Source organism: Trifolium pratense, linkage group LG2 (genome assembly GCF_020283565.1).
Source record: "Trifolium pratense cultivar HEN17-A07 linkage group LG2, ARS_RC_1.1, whole genome shotgun sequence".
NCBI classification, from domain to species: domain Eukaryota; kingdom Viridiplantae; phylum Streptophyta; class Magnoliopsida; order Fabales; family Fabaceae; genus Trifolium; species Trifolium pratense.
The window spans coordinates 42,918,820-42,929,491 of NC_060060.1; the positions used below are offsets into that span (position 1 = coordinate 42,918,820).

Below are 10,672 nucleotides of genomic sequence, written 5' to 3' on the forward strand. Positions count from 1 at the left end.
AATCTCTAAGACAAGAAAACAAAAATAAAAGTACTATGAAACTAGGAGGCACACTACCAACAAACTAGAACCCCTTGAGTGCACCACCAAGAGAAGAACACTCGTCATGAAGAGAGAGGCAAAGGATCAACTACGGGTAGGACAAAACAACAAGAAAGCCTCTAATCCCTTGACCCATTGAGATCCAACACGACACGCAAACAAACTTTACAGGTTCCAGCATAAAGAAGGGTGGATACCCCACTCGTAAAAGGAACTGGGAGAGTTAGGGTTTTTTATCTATGTTGCCCATGTGCGGGTACGGTACCGGTACCCGGTACCAGTACTGATATGGGGTACGTCATTTTTGGAAAAACTAAGTTACGACCACTACAACATTTTAGGCTTACCGCAACGCCTTAATTTTGGGAGGTAAAAAACCTTTCTCGTAGAGTGTCAAAGGCAACAGTTTTTGTCTCCCCATCTCGCCTTGTGAAGCTTGTTGAACCTCCTTCCGAGTTGTCTCCCCATCTCTCTGCTGATGCATGGGGTGTGACTTTTATTAGAAAATAGTTTCCCTTTTGTTTTTTCCTTTCTCTCTTGTAACCAAAAAAAGGCAACAGTTTTTGTAAACGGTAGTGGTAGTATATAAATTTTTGTCAATTATATGCAACAGCAGAAAACGTTCTCATGGATACCAATGAGAACGGTTTTCCATCTGTATTCTACTGCAACAGTTAAAAACCGCACTGATATCATTTTTATAATTTTAATCAATTACTTTTTTAAAACCGTTCCTGTTGTGTTTATACAGCTTTTTTTTAAAAAAAAAAAAAATTTGAAAACAAACTTTTTTTTTTGGTTACACTGACAACAAATTTTTAATTCCCTTTAAAACAAATAAAAAACCTGTTACAAAACTAAACACAGTGCAGGTATATATTTTCTTTTTCTTCTTCTCAAATTGATTCATCCCCAAATTTCCAAAATTCCAATTCTCAAATTGATTCACAAAATTTTGGATAATTTTGATTCCCCTCTCTAAAAATAAAATAAAAACGTTTCATTCCTTTTCACTCCACGATTCTCAATGTAATCTCGTCACTGTATCACCGTTTCTCACAAACCCTTCACCGTCACCCTTTCTCATCGTCGTCACCGTTTCTTAGACCCTCTAATCTTCATTGTGGACTCTCCAGTCAAGTTAAATGTCTGCTGGTATAGTTACATGTGATGGCCAATTTTTTGTGGATGAGATTGTCTCTCAATTAAATAAAACTTTTTGTGATGACTTTCTTCTACATAAATTGCAATAGAATACATATGGGTTTCATTTACTTGTATTCTCATACAGTTTTAGATACATATTTAAAGAGTTTAATCAATATTGTTATGCCTAAATAATAATTGAGAAGTAGAAATTGTTGAAGATATTCCATGAGAATCTATGTGCCCTGGCTCATATTTTTTACTAACAGGGTCTTCTTTGTGGATCATTGATTGCTCATTATTATAATCATTGGCCAATGAAGTTCCCAAATTTTGGTGTCAAAACTGTTTGTGATGAGGCACTGATCAGTTTAAAATTTGGACTTGTTGGTGCCATGATTTCAAGAAAGTTGTTGCCTTTTCTCTGCATCTAAATTTGGACTTGTTGATTCATGATTTCAAGAAAGTTGTTTGCTTAATTCCAAGATAATCACTTAATGTTGATGGTTATAGGGCTCATGTAGCACTACAAGAAAACTGTGTTTTAGTGTCCACGAAATTTGGACGTTAAAAGGCAAAATTCAAACGCGAAAAGCGTTTTAGAGTCAGTTTAGCATCCAAAAACAAATTGACGACAATAAGTTTTAATGTTAAACATTAGCGTCCATGTTGACGCTAATTAGCCATTACAAATTTGAACGCTAAAAGTGAGGATTCATTTGGGAAAAAATACATACGCTAATTAGTGTCTAATGGCCGCACACTTAACAATAAGGAGCAGCATGCAAACCATTTGTAATACAGATTTCTATATAGTGTAATAGGTACACTACTAAAAAAAGGCAAATTAGTGACGGAAATTAGAGAGGGAACAAAATCCCTCACTAATTATGAGGGAATTAGTGACGGAAAATTGCATTTCCTATAAAAATCTAAGGGACAAACATTACTGACGAAATTAGTGAGGGAATTTTTTCCCCCCCTAAATTTCCGTCACAAAGGGAAGTATTCCGTGATAATATGGAATATTTGTACCTACGAACACTAAAACCGTCAGTGAAACTTTTGTTTATTTTTTATTTTTGTATATATTATTATAATAATATTATAATTATTATTATATTATTTTGTTGTTATTATTTATTATTATTATTATCAAAAATAAGAAAAAAGGACTAAAAACTGAGTTATCGAAATTTCAAACCAACTCGCTCACGGTTGCTCTCGATCGTTGTCATCGCGTTTCCGAAATTTCACACAATCGTTCCTTAAACTCACTCTCAGTCTTGTATAATTTCTTGTATCATTCGAAATTGACCTCAATCGTTCGAAGTCGCAGTTCATCGTTCTCGTTCCAATTCAATCATAATCGTTCATCGTTCTCAATTGAAATTTGTTCGAATTTGCATGTTGGAAAGATGAATTTGAGGTAATTCTGAAGCGATTCAATTTGTGTATTGTTATCTAATGTTTTTGATTGATGGAATGTAAATGTGAAAGGGATTCAATTTGAGTGTTTGTTCATTATTTCAGGGTTTAAGTTTGGGGATTCAATTTCTTATACTGATTTTAGGGTTTAAGTTTGTATCTAATGTTTTTGATTGATGGAATGGAATGTAAATGTGAAAGGGATTCAATTTGAGTGTTTGTTCATTATTTTAGGGTTTAAGTTTGGGGATTCAATTTCTTGTACTGATTTTAGGGTTTAAGTTTGTATCTAATGTTTTTGATTGATGGAATGGAATGTAAATGTGAAGGGATTCAATTTGAGTGTTTGTTCATTATTTTAGGGTTTAAGTTTGGGGATTCAATTTCTTGTACTGATTTTAGGGTTGCTAGAAGTAATTTTAGGGGATTAAGTTGCTTGATGCTTGCTTTGTCAAAAAAATGACCTTACTGATTGCTCTGGCATGAAGGACGTAGGTAAACCAGAATTTTGCTATAAGCCTAACACTCTTTACAACTTCAATAAGAGAGCTTGTAGTAACTCATAGCCTCAAATATCTTTCAAGATGCTCAGAACTTGTAAGATTGAAGTGAAGCTGATATGCTGAGAACAAGTTCTTGAAGTATGGTTTCTTTTTTTATTCCCCTACAGCTAAAATTCCATTTTTCCCTTTCTGAACTGCTACTCATTCAATACTTTTGTATTAATTGATTTGAGTGCAGTCAAATCCAGTTTTGGAAGCATTTGGAAATGCTAAAACTGTCAGGAATAACAATTCCAGGCAAGTCTTCCTTGCATATGATCAGTAAATAATCTAGTGTTTATTTCTATATGATATTCTGATATTAATTTTTTGTGAGTCTTTTTTACATATGGGCAAAAGTGATTCATTGTGTTTCATTCTCCCTAATAGTTCGATATATAAATTAAATTTGTGTTTCATTCTTACCTATTTACTTTGCTCTGCTGTTTCTTTTGTCAGGAAGCAATTTTCAGAGTTGTTGCTGCAATTCTTCATATTGGTAATATTGACTTTGCCAAAGGAAAGGAAATTGATTCATCAGTTCCAAAAGATGATAAAGCCAAATTCCACTTGAAAACAAGCTCACAAAGTTCTGAGCATATCAGACAAGTTCTGAGCATAAACATATCAGACATAGAATTGGCACACATTGCCTGCAACTTCACAAAGTTGACTGAACTTGACCTCTATCGGTAATTGAACTCCAGTCAATGTGGCTAAATGTTTTTTATTCAACAAAATTGTAGACAAAGCGGTAAGCCTGTTTGTTCATTTTTTTTTCTTATTGCAGTTGTGTACGTATAGAATATGATGGACTAGCAGCACTCACAACTGGACGCAACAAGTTGACCATTCTCAACCTATCATATGGCAATAGAATGACAGACACAGAGTGAAGTGTATCAGCAATTAATGATTCTGGTTTTTGGGCCCTTGCTTTTTATGCACAAAACCTACTACAGGTCAGTGTATCAACTTTACTCAATTACTTCCTCTAAAGCAAAAGTATATGTCCAACCATCATCTATTCATCTATTAGTTTATTATGGTTTCATGATTTACTTATTATGTCGTCATAATCTAGAAAATGTCATACTGACATATGTGCTCACTCTGTGAAATGATGGCTGCTATTTGATATAACAAAGAAACTTCTTTGTGAAATGATGGCTAGGGGTCTATCATAAGAGTAAAACAAGGTGAGATCCTTTCTAGTTACAAATTAAGTTATTTGAATTTTCATGACTACCACACTATGTTTATTTCCTTTTCATGACTACCACACTATTGCTATTGAAAGAATAGTAGTGATTAATTTATCTTCTATTTTTTCTAGTCTGGACGTATTGCAGCAGCTACAGTCTGTTAATATCAGCCTTGTTATCATTTTGTAAGTCTGTTGATAGAACCTGTACATGTGCTCATCCTGTATTGTTTTACTTTTCCAACCCTTTTCTTAGACATTTTAATTGCAGCTCTAGGCTTCGTTGTCTGCAATGTTTAATTATATATCATGATTGAATGTACAAATAAACTAGAAGTACTCGAGAAGTACATATAAAGAACAATTTAACCTTTATGTTTACTTATATAAATGACTATCTTAAAGTTGACAACTCTCTTTGCCTTTTTGACAGTGTATTTTAAAGATGTGTGTAAGATATAGCTTAATTTCAAAAGAGCTGGTTGTAAATTTCTGGAGTTGAGTTGATTCTGGATTTTTCTCTTTATTACGTGACCAATTTTGTTTTCTTGTTTCAATAGAACTAGTGAGGATTGTACTAAGCTGAACATTTGATTACAGAGTTGGTGTCCAATTATTTCAAGTGTTGCATGGAAGACTCCAATGATTCCACTACCAAGGTATGATCCAATTATGCTTCGCACAAAACAAGAAAGCACTTGCAAAATGTTTCGTCCTTACGACAAACAGCTCCTCGCAAAACAAGCACTTGTAGCACTTAGAATTGGTTGCTTACATGTGCTCTGCTGCATTTTTTATTTCTATTGCTCTATCTTATCTCTTTGTTGAAATTGTTTCTATGGCTTAAAAGTTCAATCTTTCGTCCCATAAATGTAACTAAAATGGTAGCATCATATTGTTTTAAAGCCAAATGTTATTCTGACCTTGATCTCTTTTTAATATAGATGGGAGAGGGCCAATAAATCCTAAGGGATTGCAATATTACAATAACCTCATCAATGAACTAACAAGCCAAGGTTCTTTTACAAACTAGTTTTTACCTTATAAAGTTCAATTGGAGTTGTCGACTGGAGATTGGGATCTACCCCACAAGCACTTGAAGATGAATATGGAGGATGGGTTAGTCGAAGAATTATGTATGGTTTGTAAACTATAAGATATAGTTTGTTTAATTTTATCTTGTCTTAGATAGGAGATCAAATTAAACAATCTATATCTAACACATTAGAAAAAATTGTAGTTACCGTATTTTGTGAGTAATTTATTTTCCCTAAAGTGTATCTTTACTCTATATTTGTGAGTAATTTGTTTTGAGAATTTGGATGTAACTAGTATTTTCAAGAATATAGTTACTGTATTAAATTTATATGGATCAATTTTATGTATTTTATTGAATAATATGTGATATGGAATTATGGATGCAATTAAATTTATATTAAATTTTTTTAAGAAAAATTCACATTAGAGAGGGAAAAAATCCCTCACAAAAATATATTCTTTTAAATTAGTGACGGAAATATTCCCTCATAAAGATGTCCCTCATAAAATCCCTCACTATTAGTTACGGAAATGTGTTTTCAAGTTGAATTTTGGTTTACAAATAGTGACGGATTTAATCTTTGAGACGAAACAAATCCGTCGCAAACTGCAACGGATGTCAAAATCCCTCACAAATATTTTGCGACGCTCATATTCTTTACGGATTTTGGTGCCTCACTAAATCCGTCGCTAAATATGTTTGTGAGGGAATTTGTTGATTTAGTGACGGATTTGTTCCCTCTCTAAATTTGATTTTTCTAGTAGTGGTATGACTAATTCAAAATCTTAAAAAATACACATAAAATAAAGCTTAATTAGTCTATTGGTCCCTTAAAGACAATTTACGTTTCACAATGGTCCTTTAAAGAAAAAAAAGGTTTGGATTGGTGCCTTAAAGACACATTTGTTTCTCACATTGGTCATTTCCATCAATTTTTTACAAAAAACTTTAGTTTTAGTTGACTGAATTGTGGATGTCATTAAGTGTAAAGTGGTCCACCAAAAACCTTATTAATTTTTAAAATTTTAATCATTGGAATTTTTTGTTATATTTGGAGTTAAAATTTAACGGAAAGGACTAATATGCCAAACATGTATGTTTTTAAGGAATCATTCCGGACTTTTTTTTTTCTTTAAGAGACCAATCTGGACATTTTTTTCTTTAAGGGACCATTGTGAAACGTAAATTGACCAATATGGCAAAAATATTATCTGACGTGAAATTTAAAAAATAAATATTAATTATTTTTTCCACGTGTACAAGCCATGTCAGTAGATTTGCACATTCACATGTCCTGCTGTACACACGGGGGGCAAAATGAGTGAATCTATTTTTTGCAGGGGGATAAACAGAAAAAAAATCTGCATAGGGGGGTAAACGAAAATTTGCTTATTTTGAAGGGGGTAAATGATCATTTACCCTTAATTCTAATGATTCAAAATATTTGTGCTACTCCATGAGTAAGTGTGTTTAAAGGACAAATTCACACAGATCTACGGAAGAGACATTTCTTAGCTGTTTTAAAGGGGCAAATACAATATAGTGGTAAACTTAAGTGCTAACATATTTAATTATTTTTAATATTTGATGAGCTTTTTGCACTATAAATTCATGAAGTATTCTATTTGTTATATACAGAAAGACAAATAATATGGCTAAAACTCTTAAATTAGTTTCCGCTATAAATTTAGTCATTTTCCTATTTTTTATTACCGAGATCATTAATTTTCCATTTGATGTCATTCCAACATCTGTCAAGTGTAAATCCCCTAAAGACTGTCTTTCTGTAATTGTACCGCCCAACATCATCATTGCTCTTTGCATAAATGGCTATTGTCATATATAGGAAAGAATGAGTTCTCTAATAATTACATAAGCAACCAAAAATGTTAGTAATGAAATGAAATTAAATTGTCTTCTTTTCTAATTTTGGATGTTTCACAAATATTTTACACACCTTACAACTAATTTTATACTCGTAATTCAAATTTGTTTCTGCTATAATTTTATTTTATTTTTCTTATTTCTCTGCTGCGAAGGAAGTTGATAGTGAGTCAAATCTCACTTCAACATTTATCAGATGTAAAAGTGATGACATGATTGTCTATCAAATTTTCAAGTTGATAGTGTTTTTCTCCTTTGGTTTCTATGGAGTTGCATGCGTCTCAAAATAGTTCTTCATGGCTTGGAATTTTTTTGGGAGGATGGTTACCTGATGTTGTTTGTTAGTCTGACACACTTCAAATTGTTAAATTGGTAAGAGAGGGAATCATTTCTCACCACAAGTTTGCTAATGAAATTCATTCATAGTGATTTACAACACTCTCCGGATGTTATCTCTTGTTCTCTCTCTCCAACAAAAATAAATAAAATTTTATGTATTATTCATAAGTTTGTCAAGATAGTTTATGAAAAAATAGTTTATGAAGATAATTTTTTTGTTGGTGGAAACATAAAAATTAACATAAAAATTTATTTATTTACATAAAATATTCCCCACTTTCCAACTTTCTTCACAGAAGTATAATCCATCGATAAATAAACTACAAGGAAACAAAGAAGCACACCGGCAAACTAAAATCCCTCGAAGGTACTGAATTATTACCATAATAATACTTCTCAAAGAAGCACGAGAGAACAATAATACTTCTCAAAAAGAAAAGAAAAAAAAAACAATGATCAATCACAGGTGTCCTAAGTGGTTGAAGACTGAGTGGTTGAAGACTTTGGCATCTTTTTGTTGTGGTATGGTTTCAAAAACTCGAAAGGGTATGGTGAAGGTGTGAAAACCGAAGAGGGGAAATGTGTTTTAAGACAAACTAAAACTTTTTCAAGTTAAAGTTTAGAACTTGTTTGCAGCGGATTAGACAACACAATAGCAAATATAAAGAGATCAAGGGAGAGAAGATGGACATAAGCAATTTATACTAGTTCTCCTCACAAACCGAGAGTACTACCAATTACGCATTTAATACTTATTGGTATCATCAAAACTTTTAACTTAAATTTGGGGCTTTAGAACCAATTTTGTTCCAACACATGGTTCTGTTAACCCCGAATTACTAACGTATGAGACTCATCCCTCGATATGAGTTCTTACGCGTATGTTTGAATCCCGTTGTGTTTGGTGGCTTGGCCGCTTTGACTCTCTGATGTTTACGGGTCTGCTGAGATCTGCAGGTTTCAAGTCGTCTCGTTTGCCTACACTCTTGTGGTATTGGTTGCTCGAAAGAGCATTTTAGCTTGTTGCGATGTTCAGAGAGTTGTTGGCACTTGGATTTTGTTACCGTGTTGGCGGTCGATCCATTCGTCGTTTTTAAACTCTAAATGTTTTTGGCAGAGGTTTACTTCTCATTTTTTTGTAATCTAGTTTCGTGCTCGTATGTGACTTCGCTGGATTGCGCCTGAGAATTTTGGATTTCTGTTATAATAGTTTAGAGTTGTTCCTCTAGATCTGTTTTACACTTATGTATTCCCATTTGTGTTTGTATCTAGGTCAGGTTTAATGTCCCCCAGTCTTTTTATCTCTCCTTTATTTATTTTGTTTTTCGTTTTGCCTAAAAAAAATTAAACTATATCAAATTTTGAGTCGATTCTTTTCTACGTAATTTTTCTACAATAACCGGGGTGATCTTTTATTATATATTACTGTTGTTTTTGAGTTTGAAAAAATTTCGAAAATGCTACTACTGTAAAAATATTATCGGCTGAGTCGCGGGTGAATACGCTTTCTTTAAGACGTTTCACGGTACTACTCAAAATTGTGCAGAGTATATAGACTATCAACCGTGAAGTCTCCAGGATAAAACAGCCTTCACAATTTTAATACCGAATTGCTACTGCACTGTAGAATTCGGGCAGAGATATACCCTTCTCTATTGATTCGATGAATCAATTCGATAATTTATACAAGAGTATCAATTCTGTATGGCTGCAAAGCCACTCGATGAAACAACAAAGAAAGAAAGATTTTTTCGTGGAGAAAACAAGCAGAGAGAAGGAAAAAATAATTATGAGAGACTTGTATGAACTGATGAATGACAAAATAAAAGGCTGCTATTTATCGTAAAATTTCAAAACCTAATTTGAGTAAGTGGGGAACCGATTTACTATATCACCAAGACCAGATATGTAGGAAAAAACGAAAAGTTCAGAACATCAAGGAGGTACAAGAAGTACAATCCACCAGAACAAAACAATCTCTAAGACAAGAAAATAAAAATAAAAGTACTATGAAACTAGGAGGCACACTACCAACAAACTAGAACCCCTTGAGTGCACCACCAAGAGAAGAACACCCGTCATGAAGAGAGAGGCAAATGATCAACTACGGGTAGGACAAAACAACAAGAAAGCCTCTAATCCCCTGACCCATTGAGATCCAACACGACACGCAAACAAACTTTACAGGTTACAGCATAAAGAAGGGTGGATACCCCACTCGTAAAAGGAACTGGCAGAGTTAGGGTTTTTATCTATGTTGCCCGTGTGCGGGTACGATACCGGTACCTGGTACCAGTACTGATATGGGGTACGTCATTTTTGGAAAAACTAAGTTACGACATTTTAGGCTTACCGCAACGCCTTAATTTTGGGAGGTAAAAACCTTTCTCGTAGAGTGTCAAAGGCAACAGTTTTTGTAAACGGTATAGTGGTAGTATATAAATTTTTGTCAATTATATGCAACAGCAGAAAACGTTCTCATGGATACCAATGAGAACGGTTTTCCATCTGTATTCTACTGCAACAGTTAAAAATCGCACTGATATCATTTTTATAATTTTAATCAATTACTTTTTTAAAACCGTTCCTGTTGTGTTTATACAGCTTTTTTTTTAAAAAAAAATAATTTGAAAACAAACTTTTTTTTTTTGGTTACACTGACAACAAATTTTTAATGCCCTTTAAAACAAATAAAAAACCTGTTACAAAACTAAACACACTGCAGGCATATATTTTCTTTTTCTTCTTCTCAAATTGATTCATCCCCAAATTTCCAAAATTCCAATTCTCAAATTGATTCACAAAATTTTGGATAATTTTGATTCCCCTCTAAAAATAAAATAAAAACGTTTCATTCCTTTTCACTCCACGATTCTCAATGTAATCTCGTCACTGTATCACCGTTTCTCACAAACCCTTCACCGTCACCCTTTCTCATCGTCGTCACCGTTTCTCAGACCCTCTAATCTTCATTGTGGACTCTCCAGTCAAGTTAAATGTCTGCTGGTATAGTTACATGTGATGACCAATTTTTTGTGGATGAGATTG

At 33.3% G+C, this 10,672-nt stretch overlaps 2 long non-coding RNA genes across 3 annotated transcripts; both read left to right on the forward strand.

Moving 5' to 3' along the window:
* The first annotated feature begins 2,359 nt into the window (after positions 1-2,359).
* LOC123909887 lies at positions 2,360-5,760 on the forward strand. Of its 2 annotated transcripts, XR_006810031.1 has the most exons (7): positions 2,360-2,617; positions 3,618-3,850; positions 3,949-4,120; positions 4,243-4,357; positions 4,495-4,548; positions 4,796-5,021; positions 5,307-5,760. It is a non-coding gene; the product is annotated as an uncharacterized LOC123909887 (long non-coding RNA). The 2 variants fall into 2 exon arrangements; XR_006810030.1 differs by having other exon boundaries at positions 2,360-3,257; positions 3,358-3,850; positions 3,949-5,021.
* Positions 5,761-7,044: 1,284 nt separating this feature from the next.
* On the forward strand, positions 7,045-7,723 carry LOC123909651. Its single transcript, XR_006809982.1, has 2 exons — positions 7,045-7,289; positions 7,441-7,723. It is a non-coding gene; the product is annotated as an uncharacterized LOC123909651 (long non-coding RNA).
* Positions 7,724-10,672: the final 2,949 nt, after the last annotated feature.